Raw genomic sequence first — 17,218 nt, 5'->3', positions numbered from 1 at the left:
TTTTTCTTTGTAAAAAAATTACAGCCGTCCCAGTAGATGTGAAGGGGCATCTCATTGATTTGATGAGTATTTCCCTAGTGGCTATGGTCTGAGCTCCGTCGCAGATGCTTGCTGGCACATACTTTCTGGAAAACTGTCTATTCAAGTCCTGTGCCCATTTCTTGCGGGGTCACCTGTCTCTTGTTAATGAGTTGCAAGCGAGTTTCCCATTTGCTCTGATTTCAGCTATTCCAGTCAGAACTTTCAGAATCTCATCTTTTCAGTCACTTATTATCCTAAGGGTCACAGATTTCTGCTGTTCTACCTCATAAACACATCAAATCTCTCTTTTCCTCTCCATCTTACCTCTCAGATGCCCTATTTCAGGTCCTTGTGATCTTTTTCTCAGAAAATCCTGTTAGCTTTGTGTTTTTTCTCCCCACCTTCAGATTTCTTCCACACACTTGCTAAATTCTGTAGCACACATCGTACCTCATTACTCCTCTGCTGCCACTTCCCAGCTCCCTGCACCTTCGGGACAGGCCTGCACATCTCGGCCAGGAGGCAAAGCCCTCATCCGCCTGCTTGTGTCTTCAGCATACAGCAACGCTGCTCTATAGAACGTACCTGAAGTCATTCCCAAGCCTACACGCTCAGATGTGCCCTGGCCAGTGCTGGCCTCCAGCCTGGAAAACAGCCCCCTCTTCTAATTCACCTATCAGATAGGATCCAATGTAACTTCCTTGGAGACTGTGTCTGGACTCCTGCAGTCAGAGTGAGCCGGTTCTTGATGGTCCCGTGCGTTACTTTTCCCCTGTGAGGTACATCTCACTTAAGGGACCCAGCACACCCAACCTGTCCTTCCTGGAGACAGAAACCCACATCTTGACCTCAGGGTCAGCCGGCACAGCAGGCAGCTGCTGCTTTTGCCATGCAGCGTCTACTGACTCTCTCTCTTCTGAACAATCCTCCCAACTTGGCCCTGGTATTTCAGGTAATGCTGCTAGTGATCAAGGCTGAGCCAGGGAATGTGTCTGTGTCCTTGGCCATAGGGACAGGGACAAGGAAAGCCCCTTATTCTTACTCAGGGGCAATCAGAGCCAAGTAGCTCCATCACAGGACTCTATTTCCACCCCTAGGAAACAGAGTCTTCTGGGCATTATGATGCTGTGAGCCTAAAGTTGCCAGCGGCCACTCTGTGGGACCTGGGAGCAGAGCTCACTGGGGCAGCAGAGCCGAAAGGGCTGAAAAGACCACCTCTCACAACCTCGCAGAAGACCTGGGTCAATAAGAGCCAAAACACAAACCTGTCTTTGGACTTTTTCAGTTGTGTAAAGCAGTAAGCATCTCTCTCTTTAAATTAAGCATTTGCATTGTGGCTTTTTTTTCACTTGCAATCTAGAGTTCTTATTGATGTGGTCTCTTTTTACAAGAGGGACTTCAATGAGAAAAGCTCTTTTGCAAAAGAGTAAGTAACTACAGAGTCTGGGAAAAGTCCTGAAAAGCTTGCCTTGTGCTGGGAGCCACAGAGGGCAGGGGCCCATGCTAGGAAGAGTGTCTCACTGGTCAAGGCTCGGGACATGGATGTGGAGCTGGGGTGAGCAGGCACCATGTGAGAACCGTGGAGACTGTGAGCTGGACATTCCTTTCAGGATGCACACATAAGCAGCACCAGCCTGTGCTGGGGTGCTGAGTGCACAGCATCTAGTGAGGGAAGCCAGCCTGAGCGCTGGGAAGTGGTGAGTCACTGTGAACTCAGAGTGTCTTCTGGGAACATGGCAACATCACCAGGATGTCGATCAAGACTCGATCCAAACACTGGCAGAGACGAGGGGACTAAAAGCCAAATCCTGAAGAATGGTTGTTCTTGCTGACAAGTTGTCTACTTGCCTTCCAAATGGGCTGCTCTGGAGGAACAAATCCCAAGGAACCAGCCAGTCCTGGTGGTCACCAACGAGAAGGCTGCTGCAGTGAGAGGGCTGTTCTTCACTGAAGACAGTGGCTCAGAGCTCTGGAGAGACTGGGAGTGCAGCGCATAGCGTGGGTGCACCCTATGTCCCACTGGTTCTGCCATGGTCAGCTGCATCTTCTAAGACAGTCCTTCTGTTCTCAGCATTGGAGAGAAATCATGGATGTGGCCATGGGCTCACATTAATGCACAGACTCTGTCTGTGCTCACAGCTACATAAAGACATCAACTGAGAATGTTTTCCATCCTGTCCTCAAGCAGAGGATATTTCAGTAGGGGAGGCACATTGTATAGGCAAAGACACTGAATACAAAGTAGACCCAGGAAACTTCTGGAAGTCTTTGGCATTGTACAAATAGACTCAGCTCAAAGGACGGGAGTGTGGGGTCAAGGAGCGCTGAGCAGCAGAGCAGCGAGCAGCTGAGAGGCTCAGTGAGAGCAGAACGAACCACACACCCAACCCAGAACCACTGGCTTGAGGGCAGAGTGGCTTGGCTCAGCCTGTGCAGCCATGCCCAGTAACATGGCTTTTCTCAGCTGGACCCTCCTGTCTGTGAAGCAGTTACAGTAACACTGCCTACCTCATGGAGGGCAGGTGGTGAGGACTCCTGTCTGGAAACATGCCTGGCACACTTCCAGTGCTCAGTCATTTGGCAACCCTGTCTGCTACTGGTGACTTCCCAGCTGGGGAGAAAAGGAATCTCAGAGGGAGAAGCAAGCAGCAAAACAAAACGCTACATGTGTTCACATTTTTTAACATTTAGCCTTTCTGAAGAAGAGTGGGGACAGCCTCATTCCAGATGCACTTCTGGAGGACAGTCGGGGGAGAGTGAGCTGGGTGGCTGGCTGGGAAGTGACACTGCACCAGGCCTTGCAGACCTGAGGGGCTTCATCTATAGCTATCAAACCCAGAAATATCATCTCCATGTGCCCCATTCTACAGACAGAGACTGAGGTTAAAAGACTCTTCACGGACCATGATCCTACTTGGAAGAAAACCAGGACAGTCAGGGCAAAGGCTCCTGTGCTAGAGTGTCCAAGCTGGTAAGACACAGGCTGGAGGGCTAGGAGGGAGGACAGGGAAGAGCATTTGCTCAGGCAGAGCAAACAGCAAGCCCAGGCCCAGGGGGCCAACTAGAGAGCTCTTCGGTGCCAACTGTGAGCAACCCATTAGATCCTATTGGCCAGAGAATCCTGGGAACATCATCACCTTTTTATAGCTGAGAAATCAGATTCATAGAGATGAAGAATGTTGTTCAAGGTCACAGAGCCAGCAAGCAGTAGAGGTAAGATGTAAACCCAGGCCTGTCTGACTCCCTAAACCAGACTGCCTATCCTTTCTCCATCAGACAGTAGAGAACAAAAAAGTCCTTCAGTAAAAAGGCAGTAAAGAATAGGAAAGGATAAAATCAGATGAAAAAGCATGTTTGTTCTGTTAATAATGTCCTAGTTAAAAGAGTAATACACCCTATCTCCAGCCCATTAACTCACAGCATCACGCTATATTAATCCAAAAGAAGAAAAATATTTCAGACTTGTTATCTACTGGTATCATGACATTCTTGTGAAGAGAACCTTGTCCACAGTCATAATACTTAAGAGATACAAAGAGGATTAATGGCTCCTGAAACATGGCCAGCCTCGATGAACAGGGATGCTAGCCCTGCTGGAGCAGCATGTCTGGAGGACCCTGGTGCACCTGCTGGGGGGCCCTGCCAGCACCACTCTTTCCCAACAAAGTGGGTCGAACACCAGGGTCCCCCTGCTGATGCTCTGTCCCCCTTGCCCCTTCCTTCAGCTCCTATCTGACTCTCCACCGCTGGTCTATATAGGTTGTCTGTACTGATAAGCTTCTTGTGAGTTAAAGATCTTCAGTGGCAGCCTGGGTCACAGCAATAGGCAGACCATAGCTCGCTGAAAGAGAGAGGGCCTAGGAAAGGGCCCTCCACCTCCACCAGTCATCGCTGTTTCCCTTTCTGAAGGCCTCCCCTTCTCCACGGTGCCACCGACGGCTGGACTGGAAGCATCATGTGCTAGTCCATACCTAGGATCAGCTAGCCTCCTAACCACTCCTGCCCTTCCAGAAGGGGAGGCGCAGGGAAACATGTCTTGTGTGAGATGACCCTGAACTCCCCACTCTAGCTGATCAGATCAGAGCCTAGCTTATCCAAATCCTGGTCGGTGACCTGTGACCAGGTGTAGGAAGATGAGCCGGGCCAATCAGATTTCTTCTGGGAATAAACAGAGCAGCCAGGTGGCTATAGGGGTAACACAAGAGGAAGTCATCAGGGTGGATGAGAGCTGAGCAGAAGTCAGCAGGGTGGAAGGGGCTCTGAGAGGTCAGAGGAAGGACAGAGCAGGGCTGTGGGGAGCAGGGAGAAGGGAGCAAAGGTGTCTGGTCCAGCGGGAGGCAGAGACCTGGCCTGCAGCTACTGGGGTCCTGCCATTTCCTGATCCTAGTTCTACATCATGTATATCATTAAGAAAAACTTCTACTTTCTTGAAAAAACTACCCCAATCTAACTTAAAGTACTTTTCAACAAAGTTCCAAAGAGCAGAGGAGGGAGAAACTCCAGGGTCTAGGGGTTAAAGCTTGAAGTTGCTGGAGGCAAGGAAGGATAAAATCACTTTGAAATTGCTTGTTTTATCTTGAAAAGTAACTTGACTTTTCCATGCTAGCCGATAATATCAGTGTTTGCTTTAATATAAAAATAGCATTTCTCCCTCAAAGCTTCATGTAAAGCTAATGTCGTAGGACAAACTGCCCTTCTAGTCTGTGTTTCCCATCCTATACCCTGGCAAGTGGGCAATGCTCGGAGCACATGTACCCCAGACAATGGCCCCCAGCTCTCACCCGCACACTGTGAGCAGAAGGCTCAGGAGCACACAAATGCCAGTCTCTCAGTACCTCTGAGAGTGGGTCCCATCTTCTGCCCATTCTAAGTGTGGCAAGAGGCATCTTTACACAGAACAGCCCTGCTGGCCTTTAGAAGGCTCCCCTCACTCCTCTGTCCCTCTGACCTACGTGACATGGTGGGAGGCCAGAGGGAACAGGCAGCAGTGGGGGTGGGGACAGGAAAAGCAGCCCAGGACCACTTGCCACCAAGCTCTGCTCCAATGCCAGAAACTACAAAAGAACGCACCAAAATCTAGTGACTTATAGGAAAACACTTGCTCTCCAAATAATGAGTGTTTTGTTCTGTCAATCAAGACAGAGGGCCTCTTACTAAAACTTGAACACACACTTCTCCTGGCCAGAATGACATTTCCACTCAGCCACCTTGTGCAGAGGGCTACCACATCCTCTCTCCAATCCTCCCTCCTTTCCCCTGCTGCAAACAGCCTGGAATTATGGACATAGATGCTGCTGAGGAAATGCAGCCGGCAGTAATGGTCATTCCTCTCTGTCATCCCCAGTGTCCAGACTCTCTGAAGCTCTTCTTGCTAAATAGTTCTCAGAGGAATCCCTCCCTTTCACTAACTCACTGTGCCCCCTGGCAAGTCATCTCACCTCTCCAGGTTCCAGCAAAATGAGGCAATTAGATCACATTGATTTCAAAGTTCCAACTAGCTTGAAGAATCTGATTTTAGCTATGCAACCGTTAACAAGAATGAGAAAGGTTTATACATACTGACAGGGAAAGAACTGCAAGACATATTATTAAGGTGAAAAAAGCAAGCTTCAGAACAATATAGTATGATTCCATTTGGGTAAAATATATGCTTGAATATGCATTAAATTTTTTTGAAAGGATACACAAGGAAAGTGTTAACAGCAGCTCCTCTCTGGTGAGTGGGATAAGGGGTTGGCAGAAATAAGGTGTTCAATTTTCCATTGACTTAAACGTTTTGCCACGTGTGCATACATGGCTTTTTAAATTAAATAAAGAAATGAACAGAAGGCAGCTATTGTTGCATGAGTCTCAGCACTGCCCCCAGATCTCTGCTTGCCTTTGCTCATGCAGGAGGACCACCGTAGGCCCTCTCCGGCCAGCCTGTGTGACCCTGCCACGCGAATTGTGGGCGAGAACAAAGCCCTGGCCTGGTCAGCAGCCTCCTGCGGTTCTTCCGGACCGCTGTGACGTGGCTAGCACTTCACCAGCCCCTGCTCAGTCTGGTGGGTGCTCACACTCATGGTCTTCCTCCTACTGCAGCAGGCGTGTGTAGACACTGGCCGGACGGCCTGGGGGGCATCCTGCAGAACAATGTGGATGATTCCATGTGGGCAAAACATATGCTTGAATGTACATTTTAAGTTTTTGAAAAGATACATAACAAACTGTTAATAGTGGGTACTGTCTGCTGAGTGGGATAAGGGATTGGCAGAAAAAAGGTGCTGAGGGCTGAGGCCACATCAAGGAACAAAATGGGCGCTGCCCCACAGATCTCAGGGTATGGAATGGAACCCCTCTTCCCAACTCTTCCTGACTTTCCAGTGCAGCTCACACCCACCCCATACCCCTACACAGCATCCACCTTACATTTTCTGTCCCTTTTCTCCCTAACTTTAATGTCTGTCCTTTGTTATGTAAAGGCTTGAGCTATTCATGAGTCTCAAAAGGCCCAAGAAGCAGTGAAGCTGCTTTCCCTTTACTTCATTTCATGCACCCCCATCGGCCCTCCCCGGAACACTGGCAAACACCGGGGAAGGACAATCCCCAAGGCGAGCTGCCTCACTTCTTCAGGGCTTCTCTGGTCCCAGCTTGTGTCTAAGGAAAACATATACAGCCTTGACCAAAACACTAAGAAGAGGGAGATACAGGGTACAGAGTAGGGCTTCTCAGGAGGTGTCTGAGGTCCCCATTCAGAGAGGGATAATCATGAGGCTGAGGAGAACACAGAAACTCAGTAACAGCCAAGCACAGCTCCCAAGTACACAGCAGCCCTCCCAGCAGGTCTTGGGAAGCACTCACAGATGATGGCACAGCCATGAGCCCAGGGCAGAGCCACCCCACAGGGCCGCTGCTTCCTCCCTGCCCATCATCACCCTCTCTGCCCTCGGGACACCTGGGCCCCTGGTGCATGTCCCTGCAGGTGGGCTGCCTCTCCCCTAAGCCTGGGACAGAGCTGTGCAGAATGCCCCATGGAGTCAGTGCACCTCCACTCTGCTCAAGGGGTCTGGCCCCACCAAGCCATTCTGCGAAGCATCGCCCCTTAGAGGTGCTCAGTGATTAAGTCCAGGTAGATTTGCTGCCTCTGAGGGTTCCTTTCATAAGCAAATGTCCCTACAGCCCCCCCCCCCCAATCTGGAGCCCTGCTATCATTGCACTGGCATCATTCATTTTTTGTAATAATAATTATTAAAGTACCAGCACTCCCTGGATTGATGGCCTTTACAGCAATTCTTGAGCAGGAGATGGGAGCTATCAGGCGTGCTGAATGTCTGTGTTGACCTCACCCAGGCAGGCTAGGGCCCTGGAAGCAGTGTTGGCAGTTCCTCCCGCAGAGGCAGACACCGCAGAGAATAAGAATGAGTCCCTCAGGCTACTAGATACCTCAGGGACAGAGAGCAGAGGGGAGACTTCCTATGCTCAGGAATCCAAATGATTATATACCGCTCCAGTCAAAGCTTAGAGATCACTCAATTAAAAATGCATCAGCTGAAGAGACTTTTAGGAAATAAGAGCCATTCGAGAAAAGGAAATTACTCCCAATCCTCCCAGCCAGCACCACTTTCACCTGAGACAGACACAATGGCAGACAGAAGTGTCAGGGGCACAGCATGGACACAGTACTGCAGCCGAGGAGCTGGGCTCACTTTCAGGCCATGAATCTAAGAAGGACAAAGCACAGCGGCTCCTGAAGTGGGCAGTAACCAGGGTCGCAAGTTTCTAAGTCATGGTCACATGCAGATGAGAATAAGGAATGAAGTCCGGAGAAGGGGCCTGTGCAGAAGCAAAGGGGCACCAGCACCATCCTCTGTGTCTTAAAACCTGAGTGTAGACCAGAAGGATCCGTGCACCTCTGCAGGGCTGAGTCAGCATCATTTAGTAGGGTTTCCAAGGATGCCTGGCATCGGGAAAGCTCTAACTCAGAGCTGTAGAGAAAAGAACAAACTACACTGTGAAGTCGGGAGCACCCTATGGTGTGAGAGATCAAGATCAGGGCCATTTGGTGGGGATGTTGTGGAACAGTGTTCTGGACAGAGTTAGAGGCTGGGTTAGATGGCTTCTGTGAATTAGAAACCCAGTTTACCTATGATGTTTTCGAGGATTTTATAGCTTTCCAGTCCCTGTGAGACGTTGTACCTCAAATGAAGAGAGACTAGCTCACCAGACCTGTACCAAAGCGGGGCCAGTGCTGGAGCTGAGCTCTCCCTGGCTGACACAGAGAGGTCATGAAGAAAATACTCCACAGAGGGGGAGGTGTCTGTGGCCCATCAGGCCTGGCCTAGAGCAGAGGGGCAGCCAGCCACGCAGGCAGCAAGACTGCACAGGTGGCACCCACCCATCCTGGCAGTGTCCGTGCCACAGGCTCCATGGCATGGCTGTCACAGGTCCCAGGCATCAATGCTTCCCAAATGTCCTGGCTCAGCCCCGGAACAAAGGGCCATTATGGGAGATCTGGGGGCTAGAAGCTCCAGAACAGAACTAAGTCTGCCTCCCATAACCAGGCCCCAGCCTCCTCTTGCTTCCCGTATGCAGTAGTTCAGGACAAGGGCCCACAGCCCTCCTGGAGCCAGCTCCTCTCTCTGATTTAACCTTCAAAACCCATCAATAACCTCCATAACACCAAACACATCTCAACTCCACCTGCTTCTCACGGAAAGTCCATCTCCCCCTGAGGTCCTGCCATTAGGTCTTCCTTCTGCTCAAAGATCTCCCCAGAACTCAGATTCAGATTTCCTCCTTCAGATCCATCTAGAGCTCCAATCAAGATCTACCCCTTGGGGGAGAGGGGTCCCCAGGACTGCTACCACCTCAGCTCCATGCACTGTCTTAGGAAGGCGCCACAGACCTGGCTAACAAAACGCCCCAGCCCTTTCTAACACAGTCTACCTCACCCTCTGAAACCCGCCAGCACCTGTGTCATCACTGGAAGCTTGCTTGTTTATTGTCTGTCCCCCTACTAGGGTATGTGTGTCCTGGGGAACAGGGCACTACCCTGTCACTGCTAACTCCTCAGAACCCAAAGTGCTGCTCAGGACACAGCAGCCGCTGAATAGAGTTCACACCACCCCATTCATCCCCAGCCGAGCTGCAATCCCCATGGACACTGCCCACAAAACCTCTCAGCTCCTTCTTCACTCAGAGCACAGGACCACAGAGCAGGCATTTCTGCACTTCCCATGCCTGCTCACCTGGGAGCCCAGGCAACGTGAGGCCCTGGGACTTGGGAAGGGCCATCGTGCTGAGGCGGGTTAGGGACAGAAACAAAGACTGAGAATCACTGTTATTTCTGAATTGCTCAGAAACACATCTAGAAAAACCAAGGCACCCGAAGAGCTGTAATGTGTTAAGTTATAGTTAATCACAAAATCTTACAATGATGATTTTGAGGGCTTCACAGAGACCATCTAGCACAGAGCCAACTCTCAGAGTGACAGGCACAGAAATGAGGGTTTGCTTTGTGTAAAGTGGGGGTGAAGTAAGTAGCCCCTTGGTGCCTGTTCTCTATGCTGACCCTGGAGCCTCTAGAAGCCCCAGGGCAGCGCAGGGCAGCTGCACAGCTGGTCTGACCCAACCCACTATGCCTGCTCTGTGGGTGCCACTCTGTGGTCTCTTCCCAAACCCAGAGGGACATGGTGCACTGCATCACTCAGCCCCACAGGACCACAGCAGTCTACAGGGGGAGCCAGAGCTGACTCCAGGCCCCAGCCCACTTGTGAGGGGCATGTGTGTGCCTGGGATGTGGCTGAACCTGCAGCCCTTGTTCAGCTATTTATTATTTGTCCAAACTGGTAACAACTCCTCGGTTCACCTGCAGGCAGCAGCCCTTCTCTCAGTTACCAGAAAAGCCAGCCATTTTCCAAGCATCTGGCCCATAATCCAGGGAAGTCCCAACAACAAACTGCAGCACCTCTGGGGTCACTGCAAAGTCCCTTGAACTGGCCCTCTCCACATGGGCTACAGAGATAGTAGGGAAAATAGCAACAGCCATGGTAAGCCTCAGAACCTGGACAGAGAGCCTGCGGATGCTGTCAGCTCAGGGCAGTCAGTCCAGCCCCTTTGATGATTCTTCTGCCAGAACTACCAGCAAAGCACAAACACAACTGCCTCCCCACCCCACGCTGCCCGCTTGAGTGCTTTCTGTGGACCACCCAGTCTGAGACTGCAGGCCAGGCACTGGGCCATCTGCTGGGGTTGCTGTGGCAACAGGCTCCTTCACATAAATGATGCTCTGACACTCACAGAGTCCTCAGCTTGAGACTGCAGGAAGGAGGTATTAGAAAGGCAGGGAAAGAAAGGCAGTGGTGGTATATGGGAGCACCCTGCTGCAAAGCTCCCAGAACCACAAGGATGAGCTAGCCAAGAACAGGTTGTCTCCAGGTTGTTGGAAAGTTGGGCCACTGCTGTGTGCCCATGGTATGAGGACGCAGGGGTGAAGGGCAGTTTGCTCCTATAGGCACTGACCAGGGCAGGGGCTCACAGGAACAGGGTAGAGCCTCAGAGCTCTGAGAAGCCCTGACAATCAGGGGCACCAAGGGTAGGGGATCTTCAACTTCTAAGCCCAGAGAATGTCATCCCTTGGCCAAGGCACAACATGGAACAACCGGAGCTAGGCCTGCAGTGCTCCATCCTCAGTAAGGCCTGAGGCAGGGCAGCTGGTCGGCCGCCACTTCCCACTTAGATGCCCCAGTCATCTCCACAGCCCTGCCTACTCCAGCCCCCGCAGCCACTTTCAGGCAGCAGTCCAGGCCCCTCAGTGCCCTGGCCACCTTGCCTGGCCGGTCTCCACATCACATCTGCCCACAGGAGCTGCCTGCTGTGGCCAGCATCCCCACAGCCTCAGCAAGGATAACTCCTAGAACTCCTCTTTCACATACCACCACCTCCTTCAAGAAGCCTCCCCTGACTTAGAGAATGAGCCAGCCACTCCGGATGTTGCCTTCACCCTACTGCACTAAAATGCACTGGCCAGTGAGTTGGTGCTCTCACTAGGTCGTGAGTTCCTGGCACGTGGGGGAAACCATCCTGAGCTCAGAGCAGACTTGAAGTCCGGCTGTGGGACTGAGCACGGTACACTGTCCTCACTGTGGCAGCAGCACTGCAGAGAGACAAGGAGCCGACTTGCCCACCTTCTTCCTGGAGTGGAGTCCTAGGGGATCCACATGGCAGCTGCTTATACTCACAGGGGTGCCTGGGCTCAGGCCCTTGGCAGAGGCACCCACAGAGGAAGGGCCCCTGCCCGAGGTGGGGAGTAAGCACAGCCCCTGGGATGTTTGTTTCTCCTGCCCCTCTCCTAATAACTTTCAGAATGCCACCCCTCTAGGGCAGTGGTTCTCAACCTTCCTAATGCCACGATGTATTTTCATTGTTACAAAGGGGTCAAGACCCACAGGTTGTGAACTGCTGCTCTAGGGTGACCGAAACGTCCAGCCCAGAGTATTTCTACTTCTCTCTAACTCCGCTTGGCAGCTCTGAGCCCTCTAAAGTAGAAGCCTGTGAAGGGAGCAGAGGCCACAGGGAGCAGAGGCCACAGTGAGCTTTCTTCTCTAGGGCTTTTCCCATGGGGTGTTTAGAGGCACATCAACCCCACCACACACACACACACACACACACACCCTTCCCGGCACATCAACCCCACCACACACACACACACACACACACACCCTTCCCGGCCCTCCCCCAACACCAGCACCGAGATGGAAGCCAAAGGGACCCAGAGGTCCCCTGCCTCTCTGTCTGCTCTGCCCCTCCAGTGGCCCTATCTAGGGGGTCTCTAGGAAGTCTTCTAACACAGGGAAAACAGGTACTCAGAGCCTGAGCTCTCATCTCAACAGCAGAGACGGGAAAGCGCTGGCACAGCACCCATATGTAAGAATGACTCAAGATGTGCCGCATGAGGGCTGCTTGGAGGAGAAACACAATCAGGGGAGTTCTTAATTGTACCTTAGATCAGATGTCGGTTAACAAAATACATTTCAAAGGACTCTTTATTGTTAGCATTAGATTCAGCTATAGATAACAGCAATCTTGGCTCAAACCACAGGGAAGTCCTTTTCTCTTTTACAGAAGAAACCAAAGCTCAGGTAGTTCCCAGTGGCATGGTGGCCCCATCATCTGCAGGGCCTCCACCTCCTGTGTCTTTCTACTCTGTTGTCCTTGTGTGTGGCTTCCCTCTTCAAGGTGGCCTTTGCTTGAGCAGAGTGCTGAAGCTCACAGTCCCATGCCCACACTTCAGACAGCTGGACAAGACCAGGAGGCAGGTCTCGGGGTGAGCGCCCCCAGCAGATTCTCTGCACATAGAATGAGGTCACTTGGCCACCCTTAGCTGCAAACAGGCTAGAGAGTGGATGTCAGCAGGATTCTTTGCTACCCCACATAAAACTGGAGTTCTCTTATCGGTGAAGTAAGAAAGACAAGACTGCATGTTGAGTTGGCAATTAGCACGCCCCTGCTGTTCTCTGTCTGGAATTCTCATTGAGTGGAAAGGATGCTCTGGCTAGGTAGGCACCATGGGCTGCCTGGATGCCTTCCCAGGGCAGTCCCTATGCTGTGGCTGGTCTGAAGCAGCCCACGGTGTGGTGTTCCCAGGAGGTGCTAAGAAAGCGAGGGCCCATGGACATCAGCAATGCTTTGGTCAGCATCTGGAGTCCTGGGCAACCAAGAACACAGGGCCAATGGGAAGGAGGGGCTGAGAGTCAGAAGACCTAGATTTCAGGTTCCAGTCCAGCCCAGGAACACTGGGCCACTCACTGGACTTTTCTAGGAGCCATCTCCCTGGGCCTTCACACAGGGTTGGCAGTGGTGAGAGAGCCAACTGAGATCCTCCCATGCAAACCCCAAATGATGCTATACAACACTTCTAGGAAATGCACGGCTGATAGAAATGAAAGCACTTCATTCAAGGAGCCAAGAAACCCCTGGATGAAAAAGAAACAGTGACAATGACATGAAAGTCATTTATTAAGCACCTACTTTGTGCAGGGTCACTAATCCTTACAGCTGTGTTTTACAGTAGGAATTATTTACAGTCTAATTATTATCTCAGTTTATAGATCGGAAGAACAAAAAGATACTCAGAAGAAGTAAATAGCTTACTTAAGGTTACAGGCCTCCCCTAGGCCTTCCTGATTCTAAGGTAGATTATTATGCTGGTTCAGCATTAAAAAAAAAAAAAAAAAAGACGGGGAATAAATACAAAGCAGAAACCCACAGCACAGATACCAAACTTGAGAGTCCAGACAGAGAATTTCATCAAACTTTGCTAACAGATCAAGAACAAGTCCTAGGCCAGTTCCCTGCAACAACCTATGCAGCTGAAGTGTAGCCCATCAGAGTGGAAAGGAGCCTGCAGGGTTGACATGCTGAGGGAGGGCTGTGGGGCCAGGGAGGGAAGCTGTAGCTCTGGCGAGGAGGAGACCACACCCTACTTCTGGGGCCCACAGGGTGAGGCTGAATCGCCCCTGACAGGGTGCTATCCTGGGAAATGGGGGCTGAGGAACTCCCGAGGAAACTTCTGGCTCCCAGATTCTAAGTGGCAGCTGAGAAAGAGTTCCAGGAATGTAGGAAGGTGGACCCAAGCAAAACAACAGCATATCTTGCTGCTTCTGGGACACTCAGGTGCTCTCCATGGGTCCTGGCCTGCAGCCCGTCCACCTGTCTCCCAGGTGCCTCCATGGCTCCAGCCTGCAGGCCGTCCACCCGTCTCCCAGGTGCCCTCCTTGGCTCCCAGCCTGCAGCCCGTCCACCCATCTCCCAGGTGACCTCCATGGCTCCCAGCCTGCAGCCTGTCCACCCGTCTCCCAGGTGCCCTCCATGGCTCCCGGCCTGCAGGCCATCCACCCAGTTCCCAGATGCCTGCCCTCCATGGGTCCTGGCCTGCAGGCCGTCCACACAGTTCCCAGATGCCCTCCATGGGTCCTGGCCTGTAGGGGCATGGTGTGCTGCACAGTGAGCGAGGTGGCACCAAGCAGACAGAACATGTGAGGTGCAGATGAAGGGGATCTGGTGGGCCAGAGGCTCGCCTGAGGGGAGGTAAAAGGCGTGCATTGCTGGACACTTGGACACCGGTCCTTTATGTTCCCATCAACATCTGTAGACAGCACTCTGACAGTGTGGCTAGAGGACTCCCAGGTGGGGTCTTAAGACCCTTTCAGGGGATCTACAAGACACTCCTTTAGCAAGGGCTTATCTGTGAGAGATAAGAAGACCTTCCTGGCTTCAACTGGGTAACACACTCAGGCCGACTGGAGGCAGAGGCAGAGGATCCAGCTGGCTTTCTATTCAGCTCAACAGGAAGAGGCCTGGCAAACATTTTAAACCATGCTACTCTTCTCATTAAGCTGTTATTTTGTTTTGACAAAGTTATTTTCCATTAAAAATATTTTGTATATTAACATGTAATTGGCTTATTCTGTTATTTTTTTTTTTAACTAATTTACTTTTTTGAGAGAGAATCTCATTTTGTCACCCAGGCTAGAGTGCAGTGGTGGCATTACAGCTCACTGCAGCCTCCAACTCCTCTGCTCAAGCCTTACTCCTGGTACATTAAAATGCATAGATAAACTCTTTCAAACTGCTCGGTTCCAACCTTAACACAGTCAATAATAATGGCTATTACCCATATTAACAAAAACTCTTTGGGTCCTTACTAATTTTTTTAATGAGTACAACAGCACAGGGTCCCAAAGCACGCACTGTCTGTGAGTGTTCCTGAAGCCACCTTCTGAGGCAGGACACGCTATTCTCTATTCTCCATGCACCAAGAAACGTGGACCTTAGCGCCCGTGAGGACAGCAGGGAACATTAGGGGGAAATTACCTAAATTCTTAGTGAACACCCACTCTGGGGGACAGCTGGGGCTCTGACTCCCCCTGAATCTACACTAGAAACACCTACTCCCATTGGACATGACCTTGTCGCACTTGAAACCTGAACAACAGGACCCCTGTCTGAGAGCAGCTGGCAACTCTATGCCAGGTGGCCTGTCCCATCACCGCTTCCTGAACATGGGCTTGTCTATGGCCTCCGGCCCTGCCAAGCCTCACTCCCCTATCTCCTAGCCCATGCGGCGAGCACAGACAGTCTTCCAACATTAGCCACCACCTCTCCACTTCTCCACCTCAAACTGGCCGTGCCGTTTGAGGCCAGTACAACTGGCCGTGCCGCTCCACACCCACACTCCTTCACCTCCCTTGGCTGGACACCCCAAGCCCAATCTTCTCCCAAAACCTCCCGAAGAGGAGGACGCCCCACCCCTACCCTGTTCAAGGGTATTGGTCATGTCCTCATCTCGTATCAAGTCAGATGTGAGAATCAATGCTCTTGAGCAGAAGCCGCATGTGTTTTCTTTATTTTTTACTGTTGGGGAATCATTGAGGGTACAAAGAACCAGGTTACATTGCTTGCATTTGTTACGTAAAGTCTCTCTTATAATTGTGTCCCACCCCCAAGAGACCCCTGTGGCCCCCCCCCTTCTCTCCTTCCCTCTCTCTGCTCCCCTGTTCCCCCACCCCACTAGCATCAACTGTCCTCATATCAGAATTGAGTACATTGGATTCTTGCTTCTCCTTTTTTGTGATGCTTTACTAAGAAGAATGTGTTCCACATTCATCCAGGTTAATACAAAGGCTGTAAAGTCTCCATCTTTTTTAATGGCTGGATAGTATTCCATGGTGTACAAATACCACAGTTTGTTAATCCATTCCTGGGTTACTGGGCATTTAGGTTGTTTTCACAATTTGGCAATTGTAAATTGAGCTTCAATAGTACAGATGTCCTTAAGATAAAATCATCATTTTTTTCCTTTTGGGTAGATGTCCAGTAATGGGATTGCAGGATCAAATGGGAGGTCTAATTTGAGTTCTTTGAGGATTCTTCATACTTCCTTCCAAAAGGTTGTATTAGTTTGCAGTCCCAGCAGCAGTGTAAAAGTGTTCCCTGCTCTCCATATACAAGCCAGAATCTGCAGCTTTGAGACTTTTTGATGTTGGCCATTCTCACTGGGGTTAGATGGTATCTCAGGGTAGTTATAATTTGCATTTCTCTGATGATTAGGGATGATGAGCATTTTTTTCACATGTTTGTTAACCATTCATCTGTCTTCTTTAGGGAAGGTTCTATTCATCTCACTTGCCCATTGATATAAGGGATTGTTGGCTCTTTTTTTTTTTTGGTGCTTAATTTAAGTTCACTGTAGATTCTAGTTATCAAGCTTTTGTCCAGTTCATTAATATGCAAATATCTTTTCCCAATCTGATGGCTGTCTTTTTGCTTTGGTTATTGTCTCCTTAGCTGTACAGAAGCTTTTCAGTTTAACTAAGTCCCATTTATTTTTGTTCTTGCAATTGATATTGGAGTCTTCTTCATAAAGTCTTTCCTGAGCCTGATACCTTCAAGTGTTTTCCCCACACTTTCTTCAAGGCTTTTTATTGTTTCATGCCTTAGATTCAGATCTTTTATCCATCTTGAATCAATTTTAGTGAGTGGAGAAAGGTGTGGGTCCAGTTTCAGTCTTTTACATGTGGTTATCCAGTCCTCCCAGCACCATTTATTGAACAGAGAATCCTTCCCCCAGTGGTATGTTCTTGTTTGGTTTGTCAAAGATCAGGTAGCTGTAAAGACATTAGTTTCATCTCATGGTTTTCTATTTGGTACTAGATGTCTATATCTCCATATCTTGCCAATACCATGCTGTTTTGACCACTACGGCCTTATAATACAGCCTAAGTCTGGTAGGCTGATGCTTCCATCCTTGTTTTTATTACCAGAATAAAATTGCCTTAGATACATGGGGTTTTTTTATGGTTCCAATCAAAACAAAGAACTATTTTTTCCAAATCTTGAAAGTATGATGTTGGTATTTTAATGAGAATTGCATCGAATCTGTAGATTGCTTTGGGAAGTATAGACATTTTCATAATGTTGGTTCTTCCCCACCATGAGCATGGTATGTTCTTCCATTTGTCAATATCTTCTGATATTTCTTTTCTTAGGTTTCCTAATTTTCTTTATAGAGGTCCTTCTCCTCTTTTATTAGGTACATTCCTAGGTATTTCATTTTCTTTGAAGCTATGATAAAGGGAATTGTGTCTTTGATTAGCTTTTCATCTTGGCTGTTACTGGCATATAAAAAACCTACTGATTTGTGGACACTGATTTTATA

The 17,218-nt window shown here is 50.0% G+C and overlaps 1 protein-coding gene across 4 annotated transcripts in view; it reads right to left on the bottom strand.

Annotated features, from left to right (window-relative positions):
- The window catches only part of CHCHD6 (coiled-coil-helix-coiled-coil-helix domain containing 6), a 311,456-nt gene that overhangs the window by 66,933 nt on the left and 227,305 nt on the right, over positions 1-17,218 (bottom strand). The window lies entirely within an intron of this gene.

Source organism: Nycticebus coucang, chromosome 8, assembly GCF_027406575.1.
Source record: "Nycticebus coucang isolate mNycCou1 chromosome 8, mNycCou1.pri, whole genome shotgun sequence".
In the NCBI taxonomy this organism is placed as follows: domain Eukaryota; kingdom Metazoa; phylum Chordata; class Mammalia; order Primates; family Lorisidae; genus Nycticebus; species Nycticebus coucang.
This window is presented reverse-complemented; position numbering and strand designations above follow the sequence as displayed.